At 42.1% G+C, this 16123-nt stretch overlaps 1 protein-coding gene across 8 annotated transcripts in view; it reads left to right on the forward strand.

The window, feature by feature from the left end:
• Positions 1 to 16123, forward strand: part of PCDH15 (protocadherin related 15) — a 684798-nt gene that overhangs the window by 124456 nt on the left and 544219 nt on the right. For all 8 annotated transcript variants that reach the window (XM_071811575.1, XM_071811571.1, XM_071811570.1 and 5 more), the window contains one exon: positions 11387 to 11617. The gene's annotated coding sequence lies outside the window, so the exon portion shown is untranslated. The remainder of the gene's footprint in view (positions 1 to 11386; positions 11618 to 16123) is intronic.

Here is a 16123-nt window from a genome sequence, read left to right on the forward strand (position 1 = left end):
ATGGTTTAGAACTGAGTTGGCAAACGTACACTGGAGGTTTATATTGCTTTCTTATCAACCGTGCTCAGGCTCCTTGCAAGCATCTATGATGTGGTTTGGTTTTAGTGAGTATTCAGAGAACAAGTTTTGATTCTGGGGGTATCTGTATTCATGCAGGCACAGGGTATTCATGTCCAAACAGTAGTGTTTGCTATTAAATAGAAATCCCACTTATAGCTGATAGTATTGGCCGTTCAGACGTTTATATGGAAAGCGGCAAGATCTTGTAATTTAGGTGACTGATTTCATATAATAATACGTAATGCGAAACAGCAAATGACCACAGTGAACTCTTCAGATGTGAAAATAAATTATTTACCTATTTTGTAAATGCTTTAAAACCTTCTCTGACACCGAGGTGCTCAAATACACAAAAGGGCAAATACAATCAGATGACTTAATAATTATGAATGGTTTTACTGGAACATGTAATGAGTTTTCAGGTGTTACAGAGGAAGATTCATTATTTATAGTAGAGTAGAACCAAGAAAAACACATCTGCTTGTGGAGCTGATACTTTGCAATTAAAATACTACACAAGACTGGAGTCTGATTCTGATCTCTATCTCTATAACCTTCAGCAAGGGAATTAGATCTCTAGTCTCAGTCAAGCCTAGGATTTAAAGCTGGGCTTTGAGAGCTAGTGTTCAAAGCTGCCCAAGAAAACTGCAAGGCTGAGCCTGAGCTCCACTTTCTTTCTTACATCCACAGCGTACACACGTTTTCTATTGAATGTTGCCGTTTTCTCACAACGGTTTTAAGCTCAAGATGGATGGTTCTTCTCTGCTGCTCCTGGATGCTGCTGCATTTTTGTGCTTCTCCATCATTTTTAGGGTTCTTCACTCGAAAAGCAGATACCTGCGTGGCAATAAGAATTTAGATCAACCATATATAAAACTGTTTCAGAAAACTCAGGTGTTCGGGCAGCTGCGGAGCCAGGAATGCAGCCGCAGGGTCTTTCTCCCAGGTGACTTTGGAAGGCTCGTGTGAGACCCTGAGTTCCCATCCTCACGATGGGTGGTGCAGGAAAGGCCTCTGCCCGTGGTTCGTTCCCAGCTGTTGTGAGATGCCCCCAGCTCTGATCCTGAGAGGGACAGTAAAGCCAGGCTGGGCTTTCACCCTTTCCACCTCGCTCAGGATTTGCTAGACCTGAGTCATCCCTCTTCTGCGGCATCTCCTTCTCGCCCTTCCCTGAACCCAGTACAAGTCTGTCCTGTCCTTTCTGAGGTGGCTTATGCACTGTAGATTTTACAGGCATACACTTCCCCCCCCCCGCCTTGTTTTCTGTTCTTTAATAATTTCAATTTTTATTTGACTGTTAGGAAGTCTGAGCTCGTATTGATGTAGAAATGATAGCTGCAGCCCCACATTATCATTCCTGCATAGTCAGCACGGTGTCCATCATTTTGTATGTAAAGGCAGGGTTTTTTCGCCCGGGTTCATCACTACACCTCTTTCTGCTGCGTTCCATCGGTCATTTGGATCACCCGGTCACTGCATGTGGGAGGCCCATCTGCAGATCTTTGTAGATCTCGTTTCCCGTCTCACCGATCTCAGGACCACCACGGAATGTCAGTGTCTGCCAGATAAGGGACACACGGCTCCTGCCTCCCCTGGGAAATCCTGGACCGTTGTGTCCTGTGTTGTGTTTCCTGGCTTTATAACCAATTATTTATCCACGCAAAGACTCTGTCTTTTCTCCAGTATTTTTCAGTTCTCAGAACTGGAGGCGTTGTTGACTTCTGCCAAGGGACTCAGTGTTGCTGAAAACCATTTGGCTCATAAGAATAGAGAGCTCCTATTACTGACGTAAGAGAAATTCTCATTTAGTGATGATGTCTTCCTTTAAAATATCTAGTACGCTAGAGATATAGTAGCTTCTGGTCTATTGTATTTTTAACCCTAATATATCTTGATTTCGTCGTGTTTTTAGGTTTTATAATTACAAAAAAGAGTCTTGTAAAATTATTTTTGTGTGTAATACACATTTCCATGTATGGAAGGGCTGTTGACGTCCTCCACTGTTCGGTACAGGCGTCTCAAGTGAAAGAGATTTGATTTTGTTTCTTATCCAAGTCGTCACATTAGATATACGGTGCACATACTTCTATTCATGATATTTAATTTTTTTTATACCTAAAGTGACATTTAGATACAAAGAATAAATTTACTTGGCTCTTTCTCAATATCCTATGAGAGCTACATCAAGAATCACGTTGGAAGTACTGACATTTCCAGCAGCAATAGCGGTATTGTAAGCCCACTGGATATGTTGACAAAATCAAATTGTTAGGAAAATACGTCTGAAAATTATTTGTAATAAAAGAAGGGAGAGGGAGGGGCATTAGCAGAGTCCTGTCAATCCCACCCACTCAGCAGCTCTATGAAATGTGGCATTTCTCTGCTGAATTGACTGAGTCATAGTTAACCCTGGAGAAATGCCAGGAAAGGATTTGAGGTCTCTTTCTGAATGTGCAGCTGGAGGTGGCAGGCAGAGGATTCCCTGAGCACAGCGAGCTGTGCAGCACACAGGACTTATCGGCCTTTTTCGATTCTCTCAACATGGTGAATAGATTCCATGTAGAACATACTAATTGCTTGTACATTGGCTAAACTCTAGATTTCCACCCGTGATTAAGGGTGATTTCAATAATCTTGATAATGGCTTTTAGAAATGTTTCATCTGTACAATTCAAGTGAAATAAAATGTCAGTGTAAACTGTTTCTTTTGCACCCAGCTGACGTATGAAGGGTCCATGGTCTGACTAAACACAAGTATTGTCAAAACCATACATGATAAACCAGGTGTTTGGACTAGCGGAAAGGTCTGGTTCTTGAAGCAGCTCCCACCTGCGGTGTTGCTCTGAATAAAGAGTGCGGAGGTCAAAGAACTGTCAGATTGGAGAGAAAAACCTTGTAAAGAGCCAAAACGTCCCCAGATTTCCCTGCGCGGCCTCCATGTGTTGCCCAGATTCCCCAGAGTGACCATGTGAAGATACTTTAGAGTCTTTAATATTTCGTTTATCCGTTACAACTGATGGCTAAACTTGACCTTCCAACTTGGCACAAAGTGGTGGGGGGAGAGTTCACCTACAGCAAATTCCAATATTTATTTTGATTTATTACAACTTGGATGAAAAGTTTCAGTATTGAAAGGTATCACAATACTTTATGTGGGCTATCAAGATTTATAATATTTTGGATTTTTTTTGTTTGAAATGTGTTTATTATACTTTTTTAATCCTGGCTCCAGGTTAAACCCTCGTTCTGAATGAAATTAGAAGCAGAAAACGTTCTGACAATATTGATGTTCGAATTCAAGTAGAACACAATAAAAAATTGCGGTCTTCAAGTTCTAGATTTCCATAGAAACTTCAACTGCCGTAACTTTGGTGTTTTGTGCTATGTGTGGAACACAAAATCTGTCGGGCAGTGCATTTAACAAGAAAACCAGAGGAAAAACTGAATATACTTCTGGTACATTTTGCGCTGTCCCTGTTTTTTCACATGGTCAGGTAGCATAACAAACCAAGCATCTATATATGTATATATCTAGATTTCTGCATATAAGCTATGTAGTGTCTGTGTGTGAGCTCTTTGGAAATGCAGTGATTTACAATGGACTTAGATTAAAAGCCAGGTAGATATTCAGATGTAGAATGTGTTGAAAACCAATTACACCTGAAGATGTTTGTTGCTACCTTCAATAAGTTAATCAGCTGACTGGAGCTGGTTATTTTTAAACTGTGCCTTACTAGCCTAGAGTAAAACCACTGTCATTAAACATTTAGAGGTCATGAACACCTTGGTAAGTTTATGGAGTGAATGGTAGTGGTTTTATCTGCTCTACCTGAAGGACACAAGTGTGACAAATCACTTGAAGCAGCCACAGGGAATTGAACTTTGATTTCTAATAAAACCCCAGCACTGGGCCCGCAGATGCTGGAGGAAGTGGGCTGTCCAAGCGCTCCTCATCGCCTCCAGATCCAAACACCTCTGTTCATGAGATTGTTGTGCTCTGAGTTAACACCTGCCTCCAGGCAGCAAAAAAAGCTGTTTTCAATACATCTATGGATTCTGTATTTCAATAGAGTGTATTTACGTGTGTCTTGGTGGCACAGACAAGAGCGCCCGTCAGCAGGATGCAGCGATAGCCTCCGTGTTGCATGTGTCCTGCTGTCCAGAGAAGGGTCGGGCCGTCTGTCTGATACCGCTGCCTTGGTTACTTTCTAGTTTGCTTTTTAGTACTGATGTTTTGTCTTTTGGTTGTGTAATGAAGAAAACAGTGATTTTCAGCAGGTGCCTTCAGAAGCTTCCGGTACAGACCTGGCTTTCAGGTCTCTGCGAGGGCCAGAATCTGAACCCTTACCTCACGTTCGTAGTTGCATAATGTATGATGTGCTTGGAAGAATTTCAGACATTTCCTGCTGTACATTGTGCAATTAGCTATATATTTTAGAAGTGTGGAGCTCAGGAGGACTATTCCTGTAAACAGTATTGTCCTTCAAGGAGCAGATGGTAGCTCTAGTTACAAAACCCTAGACTTGCAGTGAAGATGGAAGAAACAACAACATTGGATCTGCCTGGATTCAGCTGCTGCTGTTTACTGTGGCAGCTGCTCCCCTTCTGCAACTCCCACTTCAACATCATTCCCACTTTGGGAATTATTAACCAGGTTATCGAAAAATATATTGGTCTTACTTAACTATTTTAGCCATATCGACTGAATACACAAGCTATTGTGAACAAAACAAATCCATTGCTAGAGTTACACTAAATGGTACTGTAAGTCCAACATTAAATAGATATATTCCTTTTTGTTTTCGTTGGGGAGTTAAATGTCGGTGATGCAATATTACTGAAGAAGCCTGTATTGTGGTGGGGAGAAACTGGAGACTGTAGTTAGTATAAATGGATAATGTTAATTAAGAAATGGAGTATGCAGATTTGGCTCACCTCTAAAGAAAAATAGATCATTTGGCATTTTTCTGTTAATGAAGAATTTTACATTAAGATGAAAAAAGACTTGGTGCGAAGAGGATGTTTTAGTAATGAGATGCAGGCGGCGTTCTGGCAGGAAGATTTCTTGCCAGAACATAGGCTTAAAGAGAACAAATAGCGAGATACAGGAATTGAGTCAGAAAACTCTGCTCCTTGAAAATGTTCCTTTTCATGTAGCTGCTGCTCTTTGTGAGGATTCGGCCCCCTTCACCCCGGCTCTGCTTTCCACCCCGTGCCCGTTTCAATTATTTTTACCCTGTGTGTCGAGGGTTAAGATTGCGGGGTGACAATCAAACCCTGGCAGATGTATTGTTAACCCCCTCTCCCCCCAACTTCCCCCTTTTGCCCCTCCCTCTCCCCCCTTCCCACTCAGGACAGGCGATCGGGAGGGAAAGAAGGACAGAGAGAAGAGAGTTGGAAAAGTTAAAGATGTTTTACTAATGCTACTGATAAGAATAGAGAAAATAATACAAAATATACAAAACCAATCTTGTAAGTCTCAGCAACTGCAGAGCCAGCACCCAAAGTCCTGGATTAGACTCTGTAGCCAACCGGAGCTGGATTCAGTCTCTCACTGGGCCTCAGTTCACAGGGACGACCAGCAAGGTCCTCTCCTAATGTCAGCCATGAGGAAAAAGGGAAAAGGGAAGAGATCCTCGTGATCTCCCACTTTATATGAAGTATTCACGTGAATGGAATGTTATACACCGTTGGTCAGTCTCTCGGTCATCAGTTTTCTCGTTGCCCCTCTCACGAGATGTCCATCCGTGCTTATCAATAAGTTTGCATTCCATTGGTAGGTTTAACCAAAACATGTGTCGGGTTCTCCAGGAAAATGCAGCTAATATGAAGGCTTTAGCTGACAGGCAAATTCACCAAAAGAGAAACCTGTTTTTAACAAAACCAGGACACTGTGTCACATCAGAGGGAGCTGCGCCTGGAGGCTTTGGAAGGGGTTTGTTCAGGAGCTCGGGCTCCAGACCTTTGTGTTCAGCACAAACTGGAGGTCTCTTCACAGTCCCGGTGCAACTCTGCTCTCCACTTTTGTACCTTCCCCAAATCACACCTTTTTGCATGCGTTCAAGGTGTGTTTCCAGCACCTTTGGGAGTGACTATAAGGAATAGGCTGGATCGGTCCATCTCTAAGTTACAGCCGTTTTTTGTTTTTCATATTAACGTATGAACAGAATGATGGTTTGTTCCGTTCTCAAAATCAATCCATAAAGATTTGTTTTCCTGATTTGAAAACATCCTTGGATTTCTCACCAAATGAGGTTCACGCCTTTGCATTATGAAACTTTCGGTGCCTTTTACAGTTGATAATGCTTGAGCAAATGCATCAGTTAAAGGTCACTGAGGTACTGGAGTGTGTAGCTTTGTTAGAACTGCGTCACCAGGCTTTAATGAGACAATTTGTCTCTACCAGGATAGGATCGTTCCTTGTAACTGATATTCATGAACCTTTTACTTAAGAATTGCTCAAGTTATAGTGCGTCTTCCCATATGAACCATCCTCATTAAAACAGGCATCTTCAAATTAGAAAAATAACTTCTGCTGTTTGGACCATGTTTGTCATTGAACCTGTAGCCAGCTGTTAGGAAATGTGCTCTTTGACTAACCTTGGCAATTCCCGTCCTTCATTGTCGAGCTTTCATTTGGTTTCAGACTGTTTTTAGTATATGTAGTAAGGTTATAATGTAAGCACTAGTTAAAAATGATTCTAGTTAATACATGGAATGTTATTTAATGCATTTAATGAAATATTCTGTACTGTATTTACTGGGGTCCAGCTATACCTGAAACTAGGTATATCCCATTCATTAGCATCACTTAATTTATGTTTTGGGAACCCCAGCCTGCAAAGTTTTTAGTACTGAGATTAAGCACAGTCTTTTTTTTTCTCTCTTTTATTTATTTTTCTTTTATTTTCTCTCTCTTGAATGCTGTGAAGTGATTTTGGAATGCTTTACTTCTCCCACTTACGAATAATGACCCCGTCTTTGAGTACTCTGATACTTCACATTATTTCAGCAATCCTTATTAGTTAACTGAAGCCCTTTCAATCCTGGGCACGTGTTTGGAAATAGGAAACGATCTGACAGACTGTAATTTGCATCTTAGTCATTGTCGAGGGTTTGATTGCGAGGTGACAATCAAACCCTGGCAGATGTGTTGTTAACTTCCTCTCCCCCTTCCCACTCAGGACAGGTGATCGGGAGGAAAAGAAGGACAGAGGGAAGAGAGTGGGAAAATTAACAATGTTTTACTAATACTACTGATAAGAATAGAGAAAATAATGAAAGTCCCAGCGACTGCAGAGCCGGCACCCGAAATCCTGGACTGGACTCTGCAGCCAACCGGAGCTGGATTCAGTCTGGCACTGGGCCTCGGTTCGCAGGGACAACTTGCAAGGTCCTCTCCTAATGTCAGCCATGAGGAAAAGGAACACAGGGACGAGGTCCTTGTGATCTCCCACTTTTATATGAAATATTCACGTGAATGGGATGTTATACACAGTTGGTCAGTTTCTTGGTCATCTGTTTCTCGTTGCCTCTCACAAGATGTCCATCCATGCTTATCAATAACTTCTCATTCTGTTGCAGTGTTCACCAAAACATGTATCTGGTTCTCCAGGAAAATGCAGCTGATATGAAGCTTTAGCTGACAGGCAAATTCGCTAAAAGAGAAACCTGGTTTTTAACAAAACCAGGACAGAACCACACAGGGAGAGCCAGAGAATTCCTTTCAGTGTGAATGCGGACATTTCGCTCGAGAGGCTCCGTCCCCTGCACAGCACAGACCCAAACCAGCTCACCGCCAGCACCCCTGGGCCAGGAATCGGCCCCTCATTGCTTCAATGAGGGTCAGTCATATAGCAATATTTGGTGCTTTTCTTAAGGTGACACCTTCTAGATTTAGTCTATTACTGGGGACTCTGCTGACGTCTCTGGGAAGTCCAGCAATGCATCTAAAAGTTTCTGTAAGACTGAGAACTTCTCAGTGTTTCCCCCGAAGAGGCAGGAGTTGGGTGTCCGTGCAGCCCGTGTGCCCGCGGCACTGGGGGAGTCTGTAGATGCAACCTTAGACTGATTTTGCCAGGATGCCAAGGGATCCGCATGGGTTTAGTCTTGAGCCTACAGGTGGAGAATAAAAGACTGATCAGACAGGGTGGGTAAAAATAGGGAAGAAGAGAATGTTTTTAAACACACGTGCCTACGCATGTGCTTCTCTGGAAAAGAGAGGTGTCAGCACGTGGATTTAAATACAGAAAATGCCCAGAATCCAGTGTGCCTGGAAAAAGTAATTCAGTTTTTCATATGTTTGTTGACTTACATGAGACTTTCAGATACTTTGTGTCAGGAAAAATACTGGCAAGGTCTCTCTTTTTTCCTAATTATTTTGTGTTTTTCTTTTTACAGACCAATTTAAAAAGGCAATTTGGTAGTCCTACAATTCCAGAATCATCATTTACTTCAGCTTGTTTGTCATCGTTTTAATGAATTTTCCTCTCCAATACCGCTTTTCTTCCCCAGTCCTTGACATATTTTTAGAGTTCTTACCTCAATTTTTGTTTTAAATGAATGTCAGCACACTTGAGCGGTGAGAGATTGCCAGAGACGTGAGGGAACAGTGTGCGAAATGTCTGGAGAAGAGGCTCTGTGCAATTTGTGGGGGTTTTTCTTTACCGTAGCAGAAGAGTATCTTGGTGAATATTTTTGGTGGAAGGTGAGTGTTGGAGAGTCAGCCTTGTTTGGGGAGGCATCTTTCTCTTTGAACTGCAGAACATCTGACACGGGGCGATACACGCCTGCGTGTGTACGTGTGTGTTTTGTACAAAGGCTGGCATCAAAGCCAGGGATTCAAACACACGAGCTCTGGCTGTGCTGTCACTTTTATTCCTCCTCCTTTGTGTTGAGCCTAAGGCGGGGGCGTTCTGGAGCAAAGGAGCCTGATTTCAGATGGGTTCATGATCAGTGTGTACATCAGAGGTGAATTAACATTGCAGGTGTTTCCAATGCTGCTTAAATGTTCTTTTACTGTATCTTTTTGTGTGTGATTTTAAGAAGCTCTAGGAAGGTTGCACTACATACCACTGAATATATGTAGAGGTGGGTTCAGTTTTCCAGTGAACAGTTGTTGAACTTCATGATTATTAGAATTTTAAACACGTAAATAATGGGTGAGGAATACTGTGTGTTAGTCAAGTGGCTCCAGTTTTCTTTGCATCAAACAAGTGTCTTAACCCATCCCTATGACAAAGAGTTAAAGGTCTAATCCTGAGTATCTACTAAAGGTTCTGTCCTGGTTTTGTTAAAAACAAGACCAGTTCTCTTTTAACGATTTTTCTTCCAGCTCAGTTCTTCTAGTTGGCTGTACTTTTCTGAGTTTTAGCCTGCATATTTCTCCTAGGATGCTGTACTCGGTGCTGATAAGACCAAGGGGATGCTGAAGAAGCTCGCGTTTAGATTTATTACTGTGGTAGCCAAGAAAGGCTGATAAGTTTTCCCATGTTCTGTTGTGAGAGGGGCGTGTTTGAGGAGGGGTGGGTGGAACAGGTGACTGGAACTGACCAACGGAAGTATTCCACCCCATAATCGTCATACCCCCTATATCAGAGGGTGATCACAGGGTCACTCTCTCTTCGCCCATGGCCGGCATCCAGAGAGGCCCCTGTCTGTTTGTCTGTCTGTGACCCACAGGCCTCAGGCCCCACATCCTGCACCCAGGTTCTGGTTGCTGTGCAGTCCCGCCCGTGACTTCTGGGGCCTGAGCTGCAGCTGCTGGAGCCGCCAGCTCCGCACACCCAGCTCTGCTGCTCAGTGACACCAACTCCATATCCAGCACTCCAGATTGGGTTTGTATAGTTTGTATATATTCTCTATTTATTAATAGTATTAATAAACCCTTTAAAACACTCCAACTTGAAGCATAAGTCTCTCTTCCTTTCCCCTTATCTTTCCAATCATCTTTCCGATCTAAAGGAAAGGGGTGGTGGGAAGTGAGGGGATAACAGGGAGCGTCTGCCACGGTTTATTGCTGCCTTGCCTTAAACCTTGCCATATTAGTCATACTAGTTTTAGCACATTTGTGGAAGCTGAATACTTGTTTCAGGCCTGGTTTCCTGCATGGCTAAGGGATCTCTACTGTTGTACTCGCCTTCCCTGCCAGCACAACTTGGGACAGGTTGTGTCCTTGAGGCTGTCAGCCATAGAACCGCACGGTTCTCTTTCTCTCTCCATTCAGACCAAGGCTTTTTCTTATTTATCTATGACAAGAGTGTTGCAAATCAATTTTTTTTTGCATTAAGAAAAATGATTGAACTGAATGAATGAGCATTTTTTTTCCTTTCATGCTCTGTGTCTGTGTTTGTTTGTAGTGCAACAACAATCAAACCAACCAACCCTTAAAGTGTTTGTTTCTGCTAAGACTGCAGATGTGCACAGCTGTGCCCTTTGCCTGCGGTATGCGGGTGTAGCACTGCGGTGCTGCACATTAATTGGATGTTAAAAATGTATTAAAGTATGTTTTACTTTGGTTTTCACACGTGAAACTATTACTATTTCTAGATGCAGATTTTTCAGATATTTATAAGAAATTTTAACTCACAATTTTCATATGTTTATTACTGGTTTCCTTCAAGAAGAATAATATTTAAGCAGAACAAGTCTTGCACTTTCTGTTTTCTTTAGTATTTTTGTTCTGATGGGAATATACCAGAAATATGCCCATGGTGTTTTCTATATTCTGATGTATGCTGTTGGACATCTGTTTAATGTCAACTGGGGTTTATTGAAGAAACACAGGGTTTAAAGGTGTAATTAATGAAAAGTGGTGTGAGGTTGTGTGTGTTTTGGTTTTTTTCACATCTGAAAAGCAGTGCACTGAGTGCATCTTTCTAGAAAAACCACAAGGATTTTCCTAACAGCTTTTACTGCCAGTCTGAAATGTCCGGTAAGAGCAGAGGTTTGCTTGGGGGAGAACGGGAGCAAAGACCTTGATTTGATTTTTGAGCAACAATCGTTTTACAGGAGCTTCCCTTGGAATTATTGAGACTAACAGGTTCTGTGCTGAGCGTCTGCTCTGTATCCAGCTTACCCCATGCAGTCACTTATCTAATACCAAATCTTCCGAAATCTTTTCGCTTTTCCAGAGGTGTTCATGCTTTTGAAACAGTTTTTTTGGGTAGTGACCTGAATTCATGCGTTGTCAAATAAGATTGTTTCTTCAGACTGCTCTGATCATTCCAGCTTTCCGTGTCTGACTCTGGTAGTGCGATGGGAGTCTGTGAAGCCGACCCCCCTGCGCTGTGTCTGTCCACGCTCATTCTGTCCTTCTCTTTTGCAGAGCTGATGCACGAGCTTCTCACCGGCTCCCGCACTAGAGTCACACGCAAAACGCTGTGGAGAGGGGCTACAAGAAGTTGAGCCACTCCACGGATAACGCATCGGGTTCTTCTGCAGACATGTAGAATAAGGTCTGGCTAGCGAAGCATCAAGATTGCTCTGAGGAGCAGAAGGGATGTAGAACACCCAGCTGGAGCTTCTCCTGGAAGCCACATCCACCCAGGATTGAAAGGTGACATTTCCTGTGGGTTTTTTTATTTGATTTTGGCTTTATCTGTTCAATTCAGGGAAGACAGTTAAAAATTTGTCTTTAATATGTATCTTTATGAGAGTTATCTGAAGAATTGTGTGTTAATTTGTTTTAGTTTGATCACGTTACTTAGAACTTGGGTTTAAGGCAGTTCTGTTGACGAAACAACAATTTCCAAGGAGAAGTCTACTACTCTTTCCTGATGGCTTAGTGAAGAGAACTGAGGAGGTGTAGAGACCCATAAAATGCTTCAGAACTGGGGGCAGACTGGAATGACAGGAAGGAGAATCACGAGGTGCTTGATAGAAGGCTGAAATGAGACAAATTGAGAACAGAAACAGAGTAAGTATTAGGTATTGGAAACACAGCTTGAAGATGAGATCAATTACCCTGTTACTTGGTGGGTTTAAATTGAAGTTATATAGAATTCAACAAATACCATTCCCATTCCATTCTGGCCTATTCTTATCTGTTTGGAGCTGATAGAAAGCATCATTTCTATGGTTTAATGTGTGGTGTATAAATGTATAGCTGGCAGTTAGAGGTGAGGAGGAAGAGGAAGCGTTAGGAAGAGAGTGGGAATTGTCTTGCGCACGTTAGGAAACATGTTCCTCTCGTTCTGTCCTAAATGGGAGTCTGTGGTGGTGGAGGGGAGGGGGAAAAGGGCAGAGAAGCACATCAGGGAGAAACCAAGTGCTAGGAATGGCAGTGTTCAGAAATGTTGACCTAATTTTGCTTTTTACTGGGAAAATAACCTTTTTCTGGAACCAGACAAAAGGTTGGTGTTCCATGTAAAGTAATTTTCGAAGTCTGACATTTAAGTATTTGCTCCTCAGGTGGTTGCCTGAAAGGCTGCTAAGGTGGCTCTGTGGGGAATGTGTGCTCTTAAAAGTTATAAAAGATGTCTGGTTTGTGTTCTTGATCATCTCGGTGGTACAACCTGAGCTTTATTTGTGGTTTCATCTAAAACTTGATGTAATTAATTCCCTTGCATAAGATCACTATATTCACATCTATTTCCCTGATTGATTAACTTTCATGCTGTTGATTGTCTGTGGGATATCTCAAGCACTATGAATGACAATGTAAAGATTTTTTTAAAATCTGTGTAATCTTTTAGCACACTGTCTCTTAGTTGATATTCCTTCTCTAAGGTTCATCCAGTGAACCTGTTAGGTCTCGGTTATAGACCTGAAAAATCCTGTGGATCTTTTGATGGTTGTACTTGTGCAGTCAGGCAGTGTGGTAGTTGTAGACTTTGATTTGTGGCAGGAGCAGAGCAGCACCACCTGAGCATCATGAACTAATGAAAGCTTGCATAGGAAATTTAACCAGTTGTTGCTGTTGTCTGGTAGGTTACTGTGCCAGGTGTTATTTAGGTAGCAAATTATTTCTGTGAAGGAACAGAACTAGTTAGAAAGCCTGAGGCTACTTCCATGTCACTGTTTTAGCAGCACGTCTCAAAATAACATTGATTTGCAAAGTCAAGTGATGACAGAGGAAATGGAAGCTTCAAACTGAACAGGCTGATCTTTACTAATGTTTTACATTTAACTTAATTTTGTGAAGACTAGCTAGGACTAAACTATATCAAAGCTATGTTTATTGGGTAAAAGTACAAACCTCAATTCTGACAACTTATTGAGGTTTTGCTGTTGCATTTTTTTTTTTCTCTGATAAGTTTAAATTGAAAGCAGAACATTCAGAAATAGGAAAGTTTAAAAATATCTATTCTGTTAAGCAGTTAGTATTGACCCACCCTAAAATATGAACATACAAACCAATTCAGTAAACTGTTCTGTATATTCTTATACAAAGAGAAGGCCATCCTTGTGGGCTTTCATTCTCTGTATTTGCTGCTTAAGGTAGAATCAAATTTCCCAGTTGTTCCACTGGGTTGGATTGGACGCTACTCTTAGGCTTAAAATAAACCTAATTTTCATAAGAAGTGTTTTCTCAGCGGTTGCTCAGCTCATTACTGAATGGAGAGTACTCTCCTGTCTCTTTATTTGTCGATAACAAGTACTCAGCCAGCCGCCACTTTGCTGGAGCCTTCCCAGAGGTGCTCTGGGAGCTAGGATGTGCACTCGTCAGCAGCACGGCCAGCAAGCCTTGGCCCGTGTCACGAGAGAGAAGGTGTTGGTCCATAGCTGCTGCCCGAGAGAGAGCTCAATGCAACACCCCAGACACCCTGACTGTGCCCGCTGCATCTGTCTGGCTAACTCACACATCTCAAGCAGTTCCTTGCTCTCATTGCTATGTATGTGTCCTAAGGGTTGCAATCCCCTTTTTGTTCTGCACTTTTTTTAAATTAAAAAATGGTTTTAAAGGCTCTTGATCATTTGAGGTCAGCTGCTTCTCCTTGATCTAGGCTAACAGAAACAAACCAATCCACCCACCCAACCAAACCCAAATCAAAACAAACCCCACAAAACCCAACAACCTAAAATACAAAAACCAACTAAAAAACCCTGGTTTGTAATCCCAGCTTCCTAACTGGTTTTGTAAGAGGCTTTCTGTGAGTTTTAAGTCGCTGCAGCTAGTTGTATTTTTAGTGGAGTGTTTCTGTATTTAAAGGTTTCCCTAGTTTCATCCACTGCTTAAGAATAAAAACAATCAAAAAACCCCACCACAACTACAAACCACAAACAAACAGAAAACCCCAAATGCTGTGTATATGGTGAATCTGCTTTTCTGTTTCATTTCTGGAGATTCTGAGGGGAACGCGTAGCATCTCTGCCACGTTCCGCTTTTGATTCCTGTGGAGATGCCAAGTGGCAGGAGGGCGCTGAGCGGCAGGGGTTGCGTGGTTTATACCAAACCAAAAAACAAAGGTGAAAAGCAATTATATTAATCCCTAAAATGAAGCATTATTATAGTCAATATACTTCTTACAAATTTGCTGTTGATGCTGTTTTTCAGTCGCGTATTTTCTTGTGTCCTGCTCAGCCATACTCTTTGCGATGCTGGCTGGCTTATGTCACCTGCAGTTAGCACTCCAGTCACAGGGCGATCTGCAGTGGGAGTTATACAAAACAAAATAATTACATTTTCACACTTCGGAGAAATTCCGTAGGTAAAGCTCAGTCTCACGGAATCCTTGTTCCTTCTGTTCACATTGATATTGCAGTTCAACAACAGTTCAAATAATGTTCTTTCCTGGGTGCATTAAACTCCTGTTTAGCTGGTAGAAAATCTTTGAGCCCCCTCTGGTGTGTGCCTGAGCTAAAGGGGGTTGCAATTGTGGGGATGGCAGAAATGCGGGAACTCTTATTTTAATGCGGTGTCCGTGATGACTCATGGGTGCTGTTTAATGGATTTTATACCATTGGTTCACTAACCAATGGTATAAAATCCATTAATCCATGGGTGCTGTGAGAGTCCTCTCACTCACTCTCCCTTATCTTCTCTCTCTTCCTTCAGTTGTAAATTATGGGGGTAAAAATGTCCTGTTACTTCATTTATATGTAGCAACTTGATTAGTGTGGAACAGACCCCAACGTGTGTGCTGAGCATTCTGCGTTTGTTCTCCTGTAACACGTCCATGAAACAAACGTGTGTCGCAGGAGGTACCTCTGTCTGCAGCCCTGGAGTGCTGCTCAGCGTGGACACTTCTACGGTTATTTTGTATAAAATCACTTGCATTATTTTTCAACTGTTCCCCGATGCTTTTTTAATCGCAAGTCTACCAAATGCAGTAAATGAATTCCAAAAGTTCCACTCACTGTTTTCCTCCATCTTCAAAATAAAAGCTATTGGTTATACTTGAGGGCAGAAGCAGCAGCAAAATCAAGCTCTTCCTCTTGATTGAGCACAGAAAGCTCTCATGGCTGGAGATGACTGTTCAACTTCTGCCTTCCAGCTGTTTCCACTCCTAGTTAAAACAAAACAATCCAGCCTTTAGACATGGAAGCTTCTAATTAGTTCTTTCATCCCTAATTTTGTTCAAAAAGTATTTAAAGAGAAAAATCTGTTCTGGATACTGGCCCTTTTACAGGCTTGGGGAATGTAGTTTCACCTTTAGTTGGTTATAAAAACCTGTCTTGGAGAAAGCATCCCAAGCAGTGCATGATAATCTATTAGTACTGCACTTAGTGGCATATAAATTGCACACCTCTTCTTTTTTATCTTCCCTCACACCCCAAGCTGGCAATCACTTTAGATTTACGTACAGATTTCCTGGAAACTTCTTATTTCTTAGCAATGGCACCTATGCTGACGTCCAGAAGCTTGATTTGAATCCATAAATGTAATGAGCAGGAAGATTAATTCTCTCAGCACTCCAAAATCTTTTGGCAGTTGCAGTAGACTTTCACATCTTGTATAAATTTCTGGAGCAAATGTATTTATAGGACTCCGTTTCTGGCTCCCTTGGACAATAGAGCAGGTAATACAAGCACGCTTCAGAACAAAGGAGGTGGGGAAGGAGCGGGCGGCCGCTCTCAGGCCCAGCAAAGTGCTGCCACCTCACACCAGTTCTCATGAGCT

Source organism: Patagioenas fasciata, chromosome 8, assembly GCF_037038585.1.
Source record: "Patagioenas fasciata isolate bPatFas1 chromosome 8, bPatFas1.hap1, whole genome shotgun sequence".
NCBI lineage: Eukaryota > Metazoa > Chordata > Aves > Columbiformes > Columbidae > Patagioenas > Patagioenas fasciata.